Source organism: Aquarana catesbeiana, linkage group LG04 (genome assembly GCF_042186555.1).
Source record: "Aquarana catesbeiana isolate 2022-GZ linkage group LG04, ASM4218655v1, whole genome shotgun sequence".
NCBI lineage: Eukaryota > Metazoa > Chordata > Amphibia > Anura > Ranidae > Aquarana > Aquarana catesbeiana.
Window position 1 is genome coordinate 658,022,807 of NC_133327.1, and position 19,921 is coordinate 658,042,727.

Here is a 19,921-nt window from a genome sequence, read left to right on the forward strand (position 1 = left end):
AGAGAGAGAGAGAGAGAGAGAGAGGAGAGAGAGAGAGAGAGAGAGATGAGAGAGAGAGAGAGAGAGAGAGAGAGAGAGAGAGAGAGAGAGAGAGAGAGAGAGAGAGAGAGAGAGAGAGAGAGAGAGAGAGAGATGTATACATAACATGAGACATGCTGGGGGGGGTACAGAGTCAATGGAGCCCAGGCTGGCAGTAGTAATAAGCAGGGACTTCCCATAGATAGGAGGTAATAGTACTTCAGACTAGTGGAGGGTATACCGGACTCACCCCCCGGTCCCGGTCCCCGGGGCTCAGCCTGGACTCTGATATTCGCCTCACCTCTCCAACCGCTTCCCAGACCAGAGCGACAGAGTGCCGTGCGATAAGCAGGTCCTTCCAAGGCGGCGGAGACGTCCGTGGATCGGCGCTCATCTTCGCTCGCCTGAAAAGCTGGTACTTGGCGCATGCGCAGTGGGTCCGGTGATGATGGCATCGCATTTTTGTTTTTCCTGGTTTTTGGATAGACGTGTTCCTCTCTCAGTAGAAAGGATGACAGAGGGGAGGAGGGAGTGCAGAGCTCACCGATGTACATCTATGAGAGCTGCCTGACCTGAGGGCCCCCTTCTGTTCTTGTGATGATGGGAGGAGGCAGGCTTGTACTAATATAATTATTGATGGTTTCATAGTATGCAAAACACATCTGCCCCAGGCATGCACCCATTCTTCTGTCTTAGGGCCCTTTCACACAGGCTGTCCAATCAGGTCCGTCTGCTAGTTTTTCAGGCAGACCTGATTGGACCCTCCGGTCTCCTCTATGGAGCAGCGGATGTCAGCGGACACTTGTCACTATCCGATCCTGTCCGCCAAATCCAGACGCATACCTCCCAACTTTTTGAGATGGGAACGAGGGACACCTGTCAGCAAAAGTATGCAGGCATAGGACACACCCCTTGCCACGCCCCGTTAACCACTTCAATACAGGGCATTTTCACCCCCTTTCTGCCCAGGCCAATTTTCAGTTTTCAGCGCTGTCGCACTTTGAATGACAATTGCGCGGTCATGCAACACTGTACCCCATTACATTTTTATAATTTTTTCCCCCCACAAATAGAGCTTTCTTTTGGTGGTATTTGATCACCTCTGTGGTTTTTATTTTGTGCGCTATAAACAAAAGAAGAGCAACAAATTTGAAAAAAAAAAAACACAATATTTTTTACTTTTTGCTATAACAAATATCCCAATTTTTTTTAAAATAATTTTTCCTGTTTAGGCCAATATGTACTCTTCTACATATTTTGGTAAAAATAATCGCAAAAAGCGTATATTGATTTGTTTGCGCAAAACTTATCGTGTCTACAATATTGGGGATAGTTTTATGGCATTTTTATAATTTTTTTTTTACTAGTAATGGCGGCGATCTGAAATTTTTTATCGTGACTGTGACATTGCGGCGGACATATCGGACAATTTTGACACCATTTTGGGACCACTGACAATTATACAGCGATCAGTGCTATAAAAATGCATTGATTACAGTTTAAATGTCACTGGCAAGGAAGAGGTTAACACTAGGGGGGCGATCAAGGGGTTAATGTGTTTCCTAGGGAATGATTCTAACTGGAGGGGGAGGGGACTCACAAGGGGAGGAGATCCATCAGTGTTCCTCTGTACACGGACACATGATCGGTCTCCTCTCCCCTGACAGGACATGGATCTGTTTGGTTTACCACACACAGATCCACGTCCCGGCTCTGTTACCGGGCAATCGCAGGTGCCCAGCAGACATCGTGGCCCGCCGGGCACGCGCATTCCGCACACGAGTGCCGGGGGCGGGGGCACCGGCGGCGTGTGCGCGCCCTCCCCAAATGGCCAGGAAGCCCAGGACGTCACATGACGCCCACCCAGGATGGGAGATCCCTCCTGCGGACGTCATTTGACTATGAGCGGGACCTGAAGTGGTTAAAGGAAAATTGTACAAAAAATTGTCCGATATGTCCGCCGCAATGTCACAGTCACGATAAAAATTTCAGATTGCCGCCATTACTAGTAAAAAAAAAAATTATAAAAATGCCATAAAACTATCCCCAATATTGTAGACACTATAAGTTTTGCGCAAACCAATCAATATACGCTTATTGCGATTATTTAAAAAAAAAAAAAAAAAAGATTGGTTAAACCCACAAGTGCTTTTTTTTAATCACTACTATTACTATTACCACCTTTATATTGGCTTTTGGAATTTACAAATGCAGCAATTTTGAAATCAGATGAAAGGTTTAGTGCTGGAAAACACTTTTTGATACTTAGGGACAAATGAGGAGGAATGAGGGACAGAAGGACATTGGTCCAAATCAGGGACAGTTGGGAGCTATGAGAAAAACTCACCCAAGCTCTACCGCTATATAGTATAGTTGATATGTAGAGTAGTCGGTGCTCTGGCTAATTAAGCTCACAAAAAATCCATAGAAAGTACAGGCCGGCAACTCGACAGCTTCTCCAGAGAAAATATTTATTTGAGCATTACAGCAATAACATCATCCAAAATCTGACGCGTTTCGGCCTTCATCAATTGCTTTTGATGAAGGCCTAAGGTCGAAACGTGTCAGGATTTTTGGATGATGTTATTACTGTAATGCTCAAATAAATATTTTCTATGGAGAAGCTGTCAAGTTGCCTGCCTGTACTTTCTATGAACAGTTGGGAGTTATGCAGACAGATGGTGGTCCTATTTTTCGTCTGGCGGATCGAATTGGATATGATTGAATGAAAACAGACAGGTGATCTGTTTTCATCCAATTTCCTCATAGAGGAGAGCGGGACTCTGTCTACTCTCAGCACAGTGAGCAGAGATGGAGCTGTCACCCGCCTGCTCAGCGGGGATCAATGGATCGATCTCCCGCTGAGCAAGCGGATTCCGCAAAACGGAGGCGCCCGTGTGAAAGGGGCCTTACAGACTTAAGCCAGGTTCACATATGTGCCAATTGGATGCGGTTTTTCACCACATCCAATTCACATGACATGCGAGTGTGACCGGCTCTCAATGGAGCCGGCTCACATATATCCGGAGCGGACACGGTGCAAATTCTAAAAGGGTCCTGTGTGTTTGGGTCCAGTTTATGTGCGAATTCAGGCAAATATTTGGACCTGATTCACACCTGAACCTGTGACCAGGAACGCACCGGACCCCTGGCTGGAAACCGCGGTGGCACATATGTAAACCCAGCCTTATTGGTAGTCTATAACACAAATGATAAATGGTTCCATACTTATAGAGCTGACTGGTGAAGAGGTAATGGCTGAGTTGGGACAATGTGTGAACAATTCTGCAATGTGTTGAGCAGAGCTCCCTGGTTTCAGGGGACAGTCTCATTTTGGGAGCGTGTCCCTGGATAAAAAGTTTCGTCCCCCCCCCCCCCCCCCCCAAAAAAAAGTGGCGTCCCCAGGAGCTGCATTGATTGGTCACTCAGGTGTGTTTGGATCCCTGAACCGGCCAAGGAGCCGTCACTGTTCCTCGACCGAGGCCTTCACCCATTTTTAGGCCTTGTTCTTACACCCCTATGAATCTGTGTCTGTGTGAGGGCTGTTTGTATACCTGGGGAGGTTCAGGGCCATGTACCCACATGGATGTTACTTTGGGAGCAGCTGCTGCGTCCCAAGGGACATGAAAGGGACTGGCTGCATGGGGATGTACGGAGCACCTGTGCATCCAGTGTGGGTATACACGGCCCTCACACGGGGCATGGATTCATTTAGCGACCCCGGGTCGCTAAAAGCCATCTGTCCCTCGGTACCACGCTGTTTTATCCCACTTGTGATCACCTTTTTATCCATTTCGGTTGCTTTTTTTTACCTGTACCTGTCCAACCTTTTTTGGTTTACAATAAACCTGATTTTACTGATCCCTGCACCATGTGGAGTCTCTCCCCTTCCTTTTATGTCCCCATACCCGCTGAGTGAAAGCCACACTCTCCAGCCATCCATCTGCTGGGAAGACGATCTCATCCACACCTTGAGCATCAGATGTTCCCTTCGGCTGCCCACGGTTGCCTCAAAAGGAATCATTTGAATCCGCTGCAAACGCTTTTCCGCAAGCATCCATCTGGATCGGTGGATCCACAAGCCTGAATGACACCTAGCCATATGGTGAACGTGTCCACCTTTTCTGGTAAGCGTATTTGCTCCTCCCATTCTTATCTGTGGACCCTCAATATATGAAGACCACCCATGTGCTTCTAGTGCACTTGCCATACACGCTTTCTCTCCTCGACACTGGAAAGTTTATGTTGTCTAAAGTTGATGGACATTAATTGAATATGAACATTTTTTTTCAATGAGGTTTACCCCTCCCTCTTTTTTTTTTTTTTCAATATGGTTATCACCTTATCACGTTGAAAGATTGGTTGTCACATATATGTCACTAATATGTATGGTGGCAGCTAATATTTAAATTTGTGTTTAGCACTGCATTTATATCATTTTTCATTTTGTTCACATTGTCACTACATTGTTGATGCTGGCTGCTATTCCACTTACACGTTTCTCATAGTAGCGCAACAATATTTGGTTAATTTTTGGTCAGCGGAGATGTGTCTGCCATCCGATCCGCTAAAATCAGACGCATTGCGATACGTTCGCCATCCATCCTGGCCGATCGATCGGATGAAATCTGATGAAAACGAACATGTTGTCCGTTTTCGTTCGATCTCTCCATAGTAATCAGCGTCGCTCAACAAGCCCCTCCCCGCAGAGACAGACCTGTCATCCGCCGGCTCAGCGGAGATCAACAGAGGGATCTCCTGCAGAGCTGGAGGACTCCGCTGAAACGGATCCGCCTCGCGTGGAAGGGGCCTTAAAGAGGAGGGCCCATAAAAAAAAAAAAAAAAAAAAATTAAAAGTCAGCAGCTACAAATACTTCAGCTGCTGACTTTTAATCAGACACTTACCTGTCCCAGGGTCCAGCGATGCGGGGGATCGAAGCCCCGCTTGTCCCCCCCACCGCTCGGCGCCGCCGGCATTTTAACTGTGGGCGCCCGGCTGTGGCTTCACAGGCGGGCACCCACTGCGCATGCGCGAGCCGCGCTGCGCGCTGTCACTGGCCCCGTAATCATCTGGGACCGATTACGTGTCCCAGATGATTGACAAGAGGGAGGGGAGAGAGGCGATCTCCCTTCCTGCGCCGACGGAAGTGACGTCACCAGCCCAGGCACCGAAGGAGGCAGACTACGAGGGACCCCCTAGCAACAGGCATTTAGAGGTGAGTAAAAAAAAAAAAATTTTCTCCAAATTTTTTTTATGATTTTTTTTAAGCACAATACTCATTTTTTCTTTTTTGAGGTGGAACTCCACTTTAATCTCCTTTCTCTGTCTCAAAGGTGAAACATCAGAGGTCTGTTTAGACCCCTGATATTTCAGCAAAGCCACCCCCCCCCCCCCCCCCCCAACAGGTCCTCCTAAAGCATTGTCAACAATAATAAAAATAAAATTGCAAAAATAAATAGATAAAATAAAATGGTCAAAAATATAAAAAAAATAAAATGACAAAAATAAAAAATTACTGACATCAGTGGCGGAACTACCAGGGTCGCAAAGGTTGCACTTGCAACAGAGCCCTAGCGTTCCGCCACCATGGAGGGGGACCTGACTTGGGGGTCACAGGGGGGCCCTTTATGGTTTCTGAAAACTGGGGCCCTAAAAGTAATAGTTATGACTCTATCAGAGAGCTTTGGTAGTCTCCATAGGAAGTGAGATTCATGGTAGCAAATGTTTAGAGACAAATATTTTATATTCAGATTGTTACAATGTTGAGTACCATGAAAATAATTGCAGGGGTTCTAGGAGACCATCTTCCATGGCTATCTATATTATCTTCATATTTTTTTCCAGTGGGTGCCGTCAGTGGGGGTGATTTGCATCAGATTACAGCAAAGATTGGATTGTGGTAGCTAATTATTAATTGAGTGTTATCAACATAGGAGGAAGCTAGAATAAACATAACCTTTGTTATTTGGTGATATTACATAGAAAGTGAACACTGATTACCTAATAGCGGAGGAGGGTATATCTGTTTGTAGAAGGACCAGAGAAGATCTTGTACCATGGGGTGACCTGTACAGAGTGCGGGGTATATCATATTAAGGAGAAAGCAAGCTTTTACAGCTTACCCAATTTATTGTGACATCTATCCAGCATTGTCATTGTTAAAAATATTTCTTTCTACAAAATAAACTGTCACATTTAAGGCTTTGTGGCCGGCTATGACCCGTGAAAAGCTGCCGATAGGAAGTCTCATTCAAAACAATGAGAGGCTGACACCATCCACAGGTATCCTGTCAGGGCTGGGCTCAGCCCTTCCTTCTCTGAGTTGGCCGCTTAGCCGTCGGCTAATTGCCAGCTCCTATCTCTCCACAGTTACTCATCTGTTGATGATATCCTGCTCGTCAGTCCTGCCTACTTAAACCGTCCAGTCCAGAGGATCTCTGCCTTCGCCTTGGTCAAACATCACAGAAACTCTCCTGTGATCCTGTTCAAGACTTGCTTTGCTGACATCCCTTCTGGCTCCAGATCCTGTTTGCTGTTCCACTACATTGATCCCTGACTTCTGGCTTGGCTGACTATCCGTTCCGGTTACTGAACTTTGGCTATGTTTTGACTACGTTCTTTTTACTTTTATTATTAAACAAGTGTGATTTAACTGTACTTCTGTCTCGGCCTGATTTCATGGTTTCTGACATATCCATAGCCGTACACATGTCATTGCACAAACAACAATTGAAATTGTGGCGCAAACAAATGCTAATGCAACATCCACACGAGTTGGCCTCTACCCCCCCCCCCCCCAGGTAAATGTAAAGATACGCTTGTGTAGCATAGGTAGTTCATAAAATGTTCATAAAAAGTTCATAAAAATCCTATAGGAAGGTTATAGCACTTCAGTAGGCAGCTCCACCTGAGACAGGAACAAATCTCTGAAATTACAAAAAAGTAACACAAGGGGGCACCAGCTAAGTGCAGCATCACTTGATGCTGCTCTTAGCTGGCGCCCCCTTGTGTTCCTTTTTCATTTATATGTCATTGGACAGTAACTACCTGCGTCCAGGGCAAATCATCCTCAGGTAACCACTGCATGCCCGATTACATGCGAACGTCCATGAATGCCTTTGCACACTTTCAGCCTCTTGATGCTTTGAATGGGGCATCTCGCTATTAACAGGAAACCCTGCTGAGTCTCCCACAGGCTTGCGGTGTTTGCAGTGGGCCCCCATTGTTCTCAATGGGTGAGTTTGACAGGCAGTGCTGGCAGTAAGGTCCCATTCACACCTGACCTTAGCGAGAACACGTTCCCGCTCGCCTTTTTTTATGTTTTTTATGCGTTAACGTGCAGCACTCCTAGGGTAGCCCATTCACTTGCATGGGCTGCCCTACACATGCAGACGCCCCCAAAGTAGCGACAAACACCCCAAATGAGCTCCAGCGCACGTTTTGGCAAGTTTGTAGTGCGACAAACGTTCGGCAAAACAAGCATCTGCTACCCACACTTAGGGTGCCATTAACAATTAATGGCACCACAAGCGCGACCTGGGATCGTGTTTGCAATGCGTTTCCAAAACACTTTCTTGCGTGTTTTGCTCCACGTTTAGGAAATTAGCAAGTCTGATTGCAGCCTAAAACTCTGCAGCCGAAACCACAGCCGTGGCCTGTGTATAACTGTGGGGCTGTAATGTTAGAAATCCAATGGGCAGACAGAAGGAAGGGAGGGTTGGTAAAACTGTGGTCCGGCCTCCTGCTTTTACTGTTGCCCGTCCCCCAGCGTGAAAGAGCCCATCGAAATGCAGCTGTGTTTACTTTAGTCATCTGTTAATGTGAAATCCCGTGCACATGATTGGCTTTTTTAAACACATATTGTACTTTATTTACTAAGCTATTAGGTAATGGAATATTTACTTTGGTAAATAAGGTAAGTGAACAGTTTCTACTCCTTTAGTAAATTAGTAGGAAAGCCACTTAAAGGCTAAGTCCATCATTTGTAAAAAAAAAAATAAATGCACATTTATTCGCAGAAAAAAATGTGGCATTTATTATTATTATTTATTTTTTTGCAAATTAACCTGCAAAGCATTGTAACTGCGATCAGTGGATGCAAAGCCAGGTTCCTGCAGACTCTTCCTCCAGCTCTATGTCCATACATACATAGTATGCAACACAGAGTTAAGGGGTCAGTAGTAAGTAATGTAGAGTGCAGAGGTCAGTAGTATGTAACAGTGCAGGAGTCAGTGGTATGTAACTCAGAGGTCAGGAGTAAGTAACGCAGAGATTAGCAGTATGCAACACACAGTGCAGGGGTCAGAAGTAAGTAAAGCATAGTGCAGAGGTCAGTAGCTTGTAAACTACAGTGCAAGAGTCAATTGAATGTAATGCAAAGTTCAGAGGTCAGGAGTAAGTAACAATGCAAGAGTCAGTATATAACACAGAGTTCAGAGGTTAGTAGTAAGTAACGCAGAGATCAGCAGTATGTAACACACAATGCAGGGGTCAGGAATAAGTAACGCATAGTGCAGAGGTCAGTAGCTTGTAACGCACAGTGCAAGAATCAGTAGTATGCAATGCAAAGTTTAGAGGTCAGGAGTAAGTAATGCAGAGTGCAGTAGTATCTAACGCACAGTGCAGGGGTCAGGGATATGCAATGCAGGTGCAGGTTTTATTACTATGCAGGGGTCAGGAGTAAGTAGCGAAGAGTGCAGGGGTCAGTAGTATTTAACTCAGAGGTCAGGAGTACGTTACGCACAGTGCAAGGGTCATTAGTAAGTAACATAGTGTACCCCCCTTCCAGTTTAAATATGTGCTCCCCTAATGCTTGGTACACACGATGAGATTATTGGATGAATAATTGTCCGTTTTTTTGCATGCTAATTGCATATCAAAAATGAAGAGTTTACTAAAGTTACGAAAATTCTCGTACGACTGAATAAAAAAAAAAAAATCGGAAGTGATGTAATGTGTTGTAGTGTATTTGTATTGCATTTTCTAACGACAACTGTACTGATTAAACAAAAATCGTACTATATATCGTATAACATTTTTTTTCGTGCTTGTCCGATTGGATATTATGGGATGAACTGTCATAATTGGCTCTCAAAAGCTCTGTACTAACGATTAGATTAGAGTACGATCGCTTTGAAAGCAGTGCCCACCATAGTGAGGGAAGTCTTCCCAGGTCTCCCCTCGGCTGTGTTATATGACACATCTGAGTCAGGAGGGAGCCTAGGACTCATCTCTGAAATGATCTAAGGTCTGAGAGACATCCGGCAGGGCCAGTAGCTGGCGTTTCGGCGGTGTCACAATCTACCCGTTGCCCCAACCCACAATCGATGGATAGATTGGCATTGATGTGCTGACTACCCCTGGATTTCAGAATTTTTTATTTCATTCAGTTTTTTATTTTTTTTGTTTTTGTTTTTTGCTGTCTTAACTGAACATTTCTCCCCAGTCAGTCTAATGCCACGTACACACGAGCGGAATTTCCATCAGAAAAATCTTGGATGGTTTTTCCGACGGAATTCCGCTCAAGCTTGGCTTGCATACACATGGTCACACGAAAGTTCGCTGAACTTTCGACCGTCAAGACAACACTACGACGAGCCGAGAAAATGAAGTTCAATGCTTCCGAGCATGCTTCGAATTGTTTCCGAGCACGCATAGGAATTTTGCGCGTCGGAATTGGTACAGATGATCGGAATTTCCGATCTGAACTTTTTCCGACCGAAAAATTGAGAACATGCTCTCAATCTTTTGCTGGCTGGAATTCCGCCAGCAAAAGTCCGATGGAGCATACACACGGTCGCGTTTTCCTACCAAAAGCTCTCATCAGTCTTTTGGTGGACGAATTTCCGATCGTGTGTACGGGGCATAAGTTATATGTACATGCATTGAGAGAAATAAAACAGTTAATTTTTTGCATAGCTTACCAGATTCACCCTAGTCGTGAATGAATTTGTTCAACAGTGCTGGAATATTACCTGCTTATACACCTGTTTGTATTACCTTCCCAGCATCTTATCCAGCATACTGCAGTCTTAACAAGTATTCTCTGGCATTTTACTGCTTGTTTGTTTTGGATAAGGGTTAGCGTCAATGCGATTTTCTTCCTAAGTCCCTCCCTTGTGGCTTATTCCTAATCAAAACTCTGTTAAATCCTGACTCCCTTCTAGTTAAATTAGTCCCATTGTCACTGACCTCCACTGTGAGCCACAAGTCCCTTTCTCACGATATTAAATTATTGGAAGGAAAACCAACGAGTGATCAGTTTACAACTAACCTGAATCTGGAAAAGTCTTTCTAATCCACAGACTGGGAGAGGATGGTGGCATTTCAGTTTTGGGTTGAAGTCCAAATGACTAATTAGAAATAACTAATTTTCCTTCTAACGTTTTGACTTGGACCTGACCTGCATAGATCAGCAAAAGTATGTGCCATTCAGGGGCGAGACAATGGAGAGAAAAGCTAGGCGTTCTAAATAGAGTTCTCACATTACAGCTATCTCTTGCTGGTATTCATAGTCTCCTAATACAGGAATTGGAAAATGTTGTCATGAATTCAACACTAAAATGAGCTGTCTGTATTAAAGAGCAACTCCAGGCAACAAGTTCATTGCTAGTTTGGTCTAGGGGAGAGAAGGAAACAACTATTCTCAACCAGGGTTCCTCCAGAGGTTGCTAGGAGTTCCTTGAGCTGTGGGGGATTGACCTCACTTTTGACAAGAGAAACCAGACATTCTCAACCAGGGTTCCATGGAAGCCTAGGGTTCCTCCAGAGGTTGCTAGGGGTTCCTTAAGCTGTGGGTGATTGATCTCCCATTTGATGGTGCCTGGCCTGCACAGTTCCAAGACTAATGCCACTTGGTAAAGCCAGTAGCATGACACCAATTATTTTTTTAGCTGTACCACTGTATGGGTTGCATTCGTCCTACTGACCACCGATGTATGAGACATTTTTTCCATTGACTCCCAATGAACTGGTTTGAGTAAGGGTTCTCAGAGACTTGAAAATTATTTTAGAGAATCCTCTGGGGTAAAAAGGTTGAGAAAGGCTGGGAGAAACACTTTTACTTACCTGATCCTCCAGTCCCCCAGCAGGTGGTGCTTCCCCCATGCTACAGTGGTAGACTGTCCCTCAGCGTCAACATATCCATTGCAGGGATATGACTCTGCTTTGGTCTTTGATGACGTCAGGATCCTAGCCCGCTAGAGTGTAGGAGAGAAGAGTCTGTGGGGACCGGTCTAGTTGTGGGGAGAAGCGGAGGTTTTTGTTCCCCTAGACCTAAATGAGCAATTCACTGGGGCTGTTCCTGCACTGCAAGGGCTAATTTTCTAGTTGCCGGAGTTGAGCTTTAAAGACAAATTAATGGGATTAAGGGAGGGAAAAGGGGGGAGATAGGGGGGCAATTGGGAGTTTATATGAAGCACACAGTCTCAGGAAAACAACTATCAATAAAAATATAAATGTTTATTGGTACAGATAAACCATAATTACATGAAAAAGACAATAATTGATAGAGTTTTGTATATATCCCATAGAGTTACATATATGTACACATGCACGTATAATGTAAACATATTACAGAAACAACTACATAGGTAGAGAGGCCTCCCAAAACCCTGATCTGCATAGGTAATATCTGTAGAGAGACCCTGGGGTAATGGCATCTCAATCTTGGAGCCATAAGAATAAAATAGGACACAAAGTACTAATAATAGTAAAAGACACATAGGTACAATCACGGCTTATAACTAGCTCAACGCGTTTCGTGGTTTGATATTACTACTCTTCAGGAGCAGGCACGTGATACATGTCTAGAACAGAATACAAAAAAATCCATATATAATTGACATGTGGCAGAGGAAAGGCTGCACATATGTAAAGAGATAGAACCAATCCCATATTAGTATTTACAAACAGGAATGCTGTGTAGGGAGATATATCATGGCTTGTAGAACCAGAAGGACCAACGGTAATGCTAGCTGCGGGAACTGAGGGAGCGATCCATTTGATGTTACTATGTACACATAGGGATGAGCTGAACACCCTTCGGTTCGCACCAGAACCTGCGAACGGACCGAAAATTCGCACGAACGTTAGAACCCCATTGAAGTCTATGGGACTTGAACATTTGAAATCAAAAGTGCTAATTTTAAAGGCGAATTTGCATGGTATTGTCCTAAAAAGGGTTTGGGGACCCGGGTCCTGCCCCAGGGGACATGTATCAATGCAAAAAAAGTTTTAAAAACGGCCGTTTTTTCAGGAGCAGTGATTTTAATGATGCTTAAAGTGAAAAAAAAAGTGAAATATTCCTTTAAATATCGTACCTGGGGGGTGTCTATAGTATGCCTGTAAAGTGGCGTGTGTTTCCCGTGCTTAGAACAGTCCCTGCAACAAAATGACATTTTTGAAGGAATAAAAGTAATTTTGAAATGCTTACGGCTTTAATATAATGTCGGGTCCCGGTAATATGGATGAAAATCAGTGAGACAAAACGGCATGGGTACCCCCCAGTCCATTACCAGGCCCTTTTGGGTCTTGTATGGATATTAAGGGGAACCCAAATTAAAAAAAGGAAAGGCGTGGGGCCCTCAGGCCCTATATACTCTGAACAGCAGTATACAGGCGGTGCAAACAAGACAGGGACTGTAGGTTTGTTTTTAAGTAGAATCTGTTTGTAATTTTGAACTGGTACATTTTTAAAGTGTTTAGCTCCAACCAAAATATTAACTCTTACAGGAGAGAATTTCCCTTCCTAGGGGTAGATTTCATCTCACTTCCTGTTGTCTCCTTCCGTTTGCAAGTAGGAGTCGTTTGTAAGTTGGATGTTTGAAAGTAGGGGCCTGCCCTATATACTCTGCAGAAATTGGGGCCTTAGGTGTTGGTGTTGCCACAACACTGTAAGCCCTCACAGGGCCCTGCTGTGAAATATTAGATCAAAAATTGTAATTACATGCCCCTGTTGAACAGGGGCAGAAAAATTGGGCCTTTGGTGGTGGTGGTGCTGGTGCCACAACACTGTAAGTCCTCACAGTTACTCTAGGTGGGCGCTGGAATGGGCCTTTCTGTGAAATATCAGATCAAGAATTGTAATTACATGTCCCTTTTGAACAGGGACAGAAAAATTGGGCCTTAGGCACTGGTGCTGGTGCCACAACACTGCAACCCCTCACAGACACTCTAGTTGTAGCGCAGGAACGAGCCCTGCTGCAAAGAATTGCATCAAAAATTGTAATTACACGCCCCTGTTAAACAGGGGCTGAAAAATTGGGCCTTAGCCACTGGTGGCACGCCCAGAAACAAAAATATTATTAAAAGCTATCAGCATGATCATTGAGGAGGAAGAGGATAGTCACTCAGCATAACAGGATAGTCACTCAGCATCAGCATAGGCAGTTTTTAAAGGGATATGACATTTCAAAAAAACTTATTCGGTTACATCAGCATCAGGTGCTTGGTATCTGGTGGTGATCCAAGACTGATTCATTTTTATGAAGGTCAGTCGATCGACCCAGTCGGTGGACAGGCGCACCCTGTGATTGGTTACAAAGCCTCCAGCAGCACTGAATGTGTGTTCCGAAAGAACGCTGGATGCAGGACAGGCCAGTAGCTCAATTGCATACTGTGCAAGCTCTGGCCAGTGATCCATCCTCAAGACCCAGTAACCCAGAGGATTTTCGGTGGGAAAGGTGTCCTGCACCATGTAAAACAGACGCTGGCGATGGTTGCTAGAACTGATCATACCTTGAGGCTGCGGACTAAAAAATTGTCTGAACGCATTGGTCAGATGGCCACCTTCTCCACCGCTCCTTCTTTGACTGACCGAAGCCTCAGCAACACGTTGTCCAGGAACAGGAGTTTGTAACCTCCCAGTCTCTGGGAACGTGTTGCACAGACCTTTCTGCAAGGCCTCCCGAAGAGGTTTCATCCTCTGCTCCCTCTGCGACGGCAAGATAAGATCCGCAACCTTACCCTTGTAATGTGGATCAAGGAGGGTTGCCAGCCAGTAACGATCCCCCTCCTTGATACCACGAATATGAGGATCCTTCCGCAGGCTTTGCAGGATCAGGGAGGCCATGCAGCGTAGGTTTGCTGAGGCATTCGGTCGGGAGTCCTCTTGGTCACTAAGGACGACATGATCCGCAGCCACCTCCTCCCAGCCACGTACAAGTCCATGGGTTTCTTGGGACTGTAAATGATCCCTTAAAGACTGCTGCTGACTGCTGCTGATGCTGAGTGCCAGGCTCCATCTCCATGCTGACACAATCCTCCTCCTCCTCCTCCTCCTCATCCTCGTCCTCCTGTGTGATCTGCAGGCACGCAGGAACACTGTCTGGATAAAGGGGGCCTTGAGAGCTAAGGAAGTCCTCCTCTTCTTGCCTCTGTTCTGCCTCAAGTGCCCTGTCCATTATTCCACGCAGCGTGTGCTCCAACAGGTGAACAAGGGGGACAGTGTCACTGATGCATGTACTGTCACTGCTCACCATCCTCGTGACCTCCTCAAAAAACAGGACAGTGCATGGCATCCCTGATCATGGCCTACTGGCATGGGGAAAAAAAAAAACAAGCTCCCCTGACCCTGTCCTGGTGCCATAGTCGCACAGGTCCTCATTGATGGCCCTCTGCTGCGTGTGCATGGCCAACGTTAAGTTCCACCTGGTGGGTATGTCACAGATTAGGCGGTTCTTGGGCAGGTTAAATTCCTTTTGGAGGTCTGCCAGCCGAGCACTGGCATTATATGACCTGCGGAAATACACACAGACTTTCCTGGCCTGCCTCAGGAAATCCTGTAAGCCCGGGTACCTGCCCAAGAACTGCTGCACCACCAAGTTAAGGACGTGAGCTAAACAGGGCACATGGGTCAGTTGTCCCTGTCAGAGGGTGGAGAGGAGGTTGGTGCCATTGTCACAAACCACCATTCCTGCCTTAAGTTGGTGTGGCGTCAACCACCTCTGAACCTGCCCCTGCAGAGCTGACAGAATCTCTGCCCCATGGTGGCTCCTGTCCCCCAAGCACACCATCTCAAGCACCGCATGGCATCTTTTGGCCTGCGTACTTGTGTAGCCCCTTGAACGCCTACGGAGCACCTCTGGTTCTGAGGACAAAGCACAGGAAGAGGCCATGGAGGAAGAAGAAGAGCAGGGGGTGGAGGAGAGAGGTGTGTCAGAATCACCAGTAGTGGCATTTTGGAGGCGTGGTGGCGGAACAACCTCCAACACTACTGCACCTTGTCCTGCATCCTTCCCAGCTGCCAGCAGTGTCACCCAATGCGCCGTGAAACTTAGGCAACGTCCCTGTCCATGCATGCTGGACCATGAGCCAGTGGTATTATGCACCTTACCGCTGACCGCCCTGTCCAGTGAGGCCAAGACATTGCCTTCCACAAGCCGGTTGAGAGCCAGAATCGCCTTCCGTGAGAAAACGTGGCGTTTGGGAACCTGCCACTGAGCAACCGCACATTCCGCAAACTCACGGAAGGGGCAGAGTCTACCAACTGAAAAGGTAGCAGTTGAAGTGCTAGCAATTTTGCCAAGCTAGCATTCAACCGCTGGGCATTTGGATGGCTGGGAGCAAACTTCTTTCTGTGGTGCAGCAGCTGGGGCAGGGAAATTTGCCTGGTACAATCTGACGTCGGTGTACCAATAGCAGATTGCTCGCAAGTACTTGGCTGTGACACAACTAATTCTACACCTTCATTCCTCTCAGTGCAGGTCTCAGAGAAGACTGAAGGTATAGTGGGGTTGGAGATCCCAGCTGATGAGGAGCAAGGAGAGGTCCTCTTTGTTCTTTGGTGTAGGTCTTTTAGGTACGCTTGCCAACGAACTGCATGGCAGGTCAACATATGTCTGGTCAAGCATGTGGTGCCCAAGCGGAAGATGTTTTGGCCATGCGAGATACGCTTGAGACATATGTTGCAAATAGCAGCTGTGCGATCTGATGCATTCGTCTCAAAAAAGGCCCACACCAAAGAACTTTTGGAATAACGCACAGAGACAGCAGCGCCCTGCACATGCGGAGCTCTACGGTGTAATGCAGTCAGTGTGCTGCCCTTAGGCTGGCCCCTGGAGGGCATTATGCCTTGTTGGTGATGTGCCGCCTACTCCTCTCTCCTACCAGGCACCCACGTGGAGTCATTGACCTCATCATCCTCTCCCTCCTCATCACTGGAGCAAACCTGGAAGTATGCTGCAGCAGAGGGGACATGACTGCCAGATTGCTGTCCTTCTTGGGCACCCCCACTGTCTGGGCACGTTACTGAATTCCTCTAGCTGAGTACCATCATCGGAGCCTTCAAAATGCTGGGAATCCTCCTGGAGTATGTACCCAACACTGTGGTCAAACAGTTTGGGGGACTCCTCAGGAGGACATGGTGGGGCTAGGGAAGGAGTCACTGATCCCATTGAGCCGAGGGAAGAGGCTGGGTGAGAGAGGATGAGGAGGATGAGGATGGCTTGGTCATCCACTCGACCAAGTCTTCCGTATGTTGCGACTCAACGCGGCCAGCTGCCGAAAAAAAGGACAAGCGTGTCCCACGGCCACGTGCTGATGAGGATGCACCGTGTCCACAACCAGTACTGTTGCCTCTAGACACAGAGCCTGCTTGCCCTCTTTTATTGGCTTGTGACTGTCTGCCTCTCCTTGTTGGCCTTCCAGACATACTATTGGCCTGCAGTGAGATGTAGCTGCACAAAACTGGGATATAGATAGAGATATATATATATATATAGATATATATATATATAGATATATATAGATATATATATATATATATATATATATATATATATATATATATCTATATATATCTATATATATATATACTGATTATACTGCAGCTAGCAGAATAGCAGAATCAACTGCCTACCTGTAGTATTATTAGTATGAGAACACCTGCACTTGTCTTCAGGTAGCTATACTGTAGGTGCAACTGTGCAGGGTACACAGTACAGTAACTGGAAATAATTCAAGAGCCTACACAAGCACCTGGCTTCAGGTAGCTATACTGTAGGTGCAACTGTGAAGGGTACACAGTACAGTAACTGGGAATATGTCAAGAGCCTACACAAGAACCTGGCTTCAGGTAGCTATACTGTAGGTGCAACTGTGCAGGGTACACAGTACAGTAACTGGAAATACTTCAAGAGCCTGCACAAGCACCTGGCTTCAGGTAGCTATACTGTAGGTGCAACTGTGCAGGGTACACAGTACAGTAACTGGAAATACGTCAAGAGCCTACACAAGCACCTGGCTTCACGTAGCTATACTGTAGGTGGAACTGTGCAGGGTACACAGTACAGTAACTGGACATACTGTAAAAACACTAAAAACACCTGCCTGTCAGTATATTAAGAAGAGAAGAACAGGATCTAGCTAAACTGAAAACAGTGTATAATATATATATACACACACACACACACACACACACACACACACACACACCTGGGATGCATATATATACACAATACACTGTAAATGCAGCTAACTGACTCGACCTGCCTACTCTAACTTAAATCAAATTACACTGTCTCTCTGTCTATCTCTCTCTCTCAACGCCGGAACACACTACACAGGGCCATCGCGCAGGCGGCCTTATATAGTGTGGGGCGTGTTCTAAACCCCCTGAGCCATAATTGGCCAAAGCCACCCTGTGTATCCATCACTCTCAGTACCATCCTGGGGCCCCCAATTTCCGGGCAGCATGGGCTCAAGGACCAGCTGCTTTGGGGAAAGTGCAGGGGCCCCCAATGCTGCTGGGGCCCCTGTGCAGTGCCCAGGTGTGCCCACTCATTAAGACAGCCCTGACTGCTGGCAAGACACACTTGTCTTTGTACTCCTCACCTGGTTGCCGCCACACACGCTTGACGCCATCTGAACCAAATAAGTTTATCCTGGTCTCATCAGACCACAGAACATGAGTCCAGTAATCCATGTCCTTAGTCTGCTTGTCTACAGCAGACTGTTTGCGGGCTTTCTTGTGCATCATCTTTAGAAGAGGCTTCCTTCTGGGATGACAGCCATGCAGACCAATTTGATGCAGTGTGCGGCGTATGGTCTGAGCACTGACAGGCTGACCCCCCACCCCTTCAACCTCTGCAGCAATGCTGGCAGCACTCATACGTCTATTTCTCAAAGACAACCTCTGGATATGACGCTGAACATGTGCACTCAACCTCCTTGGTCGACCATGGCGAGGCCTGTTTTGAGTGGAACCTGTCCTGTTAAACCGCTGTTTGGTCTTGGCCACCGTGCTGCAGCTCAGTTTCAGGGTCTAGGCAATCTTCTTATAGCCTAGGCAATCTTTATGTAGAGCAACAATTCTTTTTTTTCAGATCCTCAGAGAGTTCTTTGCCATGAGGTGCCATGTTGAACGTCCAGTGACCAGTATGATAGAGTGAGAGCGATAACACCAAATTTAACACACCTGCTCCCCATTCACACCTGAGACCTTGTAACACTAACGAGTCACATGACACTGGGGAGGGAAAATGGCTAATTGGGCCCAATTTGGACATTTTCACTTAGGGGCGTACTCACTTTTGTTTCCAGCGGTTTAGACATTAATGGCTGTGTGTTGAGTTATTTTGAGGGGACAGCAAATGTACACTGTTATACAAGCTGTACACTCACTACTTTACATTGTAGCAAAGTGTCATTTCTTCAGTGTTGTCACATGAAAAGATATAATAAAATATTTATAAAATCTGAGGGGTGTAGTCACTTTTGTGAGATACTGTATATAATGTTTGGGGGTTCTAAGTAATTTTCTAGCAAAAAAAAAAAATAGGATTTTTACATGTAGGAGAGAAGTGTCAGAATTGGCCCGGGTGGCAAGGGGTTAATTACCATAAGTAAGTAATAAACAAATAATTATTATATATTGTTTTTAAAGGTAATTTACTATATTTTCAAAAACTATACTCAAGCAGGTGGCTTAACAGACAAAATACTGAAGTTACAAACCAGTAATTTCACGATAAATAATAAATTATGTTATAACATATAGCATAATAATATATGATTTAGCGTGATTATAACATTGCATTTTCAGCAGCAGCAGATTCTAATTCTCCCTCTTAAAGGGATTGTAAAGCTTTGTTTTTTTTTTTTTTAAATAACAATGTCATACTTACTTCCACTGTGCAGTTCGTTTTGCACAGAGAGGCCCTGAACATCCTCTTCTGGGGTCCCTCAGCGGTGCTCCTGGCTCCTCCCCGCAGCGAGTGTCCAAGTTGGAGAAGCGCTCTCCTACGGTGTACACCCGTGCGGGAGCACTCCCGAGTCCTGCATCTGTGTCCATTCACAGAATGCAGGACTCAGCCCCCGTCCCCCGGCGCCGCGTCATTGGATTTGATTGACAGCAGCGGGAGCCAATGGCTGCGCTGCTATCAATCTATCCAATCAGAACACGAGACACCAGCTAGAGTTTTTTTTTCTGCTCATGGCAGGTGAGGCTCTGTCTCTCCTGCCTCCCCTGACTGTAAGTTCCCGTAACAAATTGTAAAAAAATTTAAAAATATAATTAAAAAAACATTTTTTTTTTAAATATAACAAAACAAAATAATACAAATAAAAAAACTACTGACATCAATCTCTGCCCTACTGACAATATCCACTGCTCAACTTACACCATCCTCTGCTCTACTGACACCGTCCACTGTACTACTGCGCTTGTGTGTATAACACCCTAATGCTGAGCACACCTATGATGCCTGTAAATGTCGCAATGTGCATATGTATGTAGCAGTGTAGTGTCCACTAGTGACAAACATCCACCATATCACCCTGCTGCTCGACCTCCATATATCACATCTGAGACAATGAGCAGTCATTTGCTTTCTTTTGTTTATTGGGGGGTATAACTTGGTTGGGTAAAGGGGTATATGGGATGCTGAAAGACAAAAACAGAAC

General features: G+C 45.8%; 1 protein-coding gene across 2 annotated transcripts in view; it reads right to left on the reverse strand.

The window, feature by feature from the left end:
* MCFD2 (multiple coagulation factor deficiency 2, ER cargo receptor complex subunit) overlaps positions 1–476 on the reverse strand; it is a 23,334-nt gene extending 22,858 nt beyond the window's left edge. The window contains exon 1 of one of the 2 annotated variants that reach the window (XM_073628501.1): positions 320–476. The gene's annotated coding sequence lies outside the window, so the exon portion shown is untranslated. Of the gene's footprint in view, positions 1–268 lie in introns of both variants that reach the window. The other variant, XM_073628502.1, reaches the window with a different exon arrangement.
* Between the last annotated feature and the right edge of the window lie 19,445 nt (positions 477–19,921).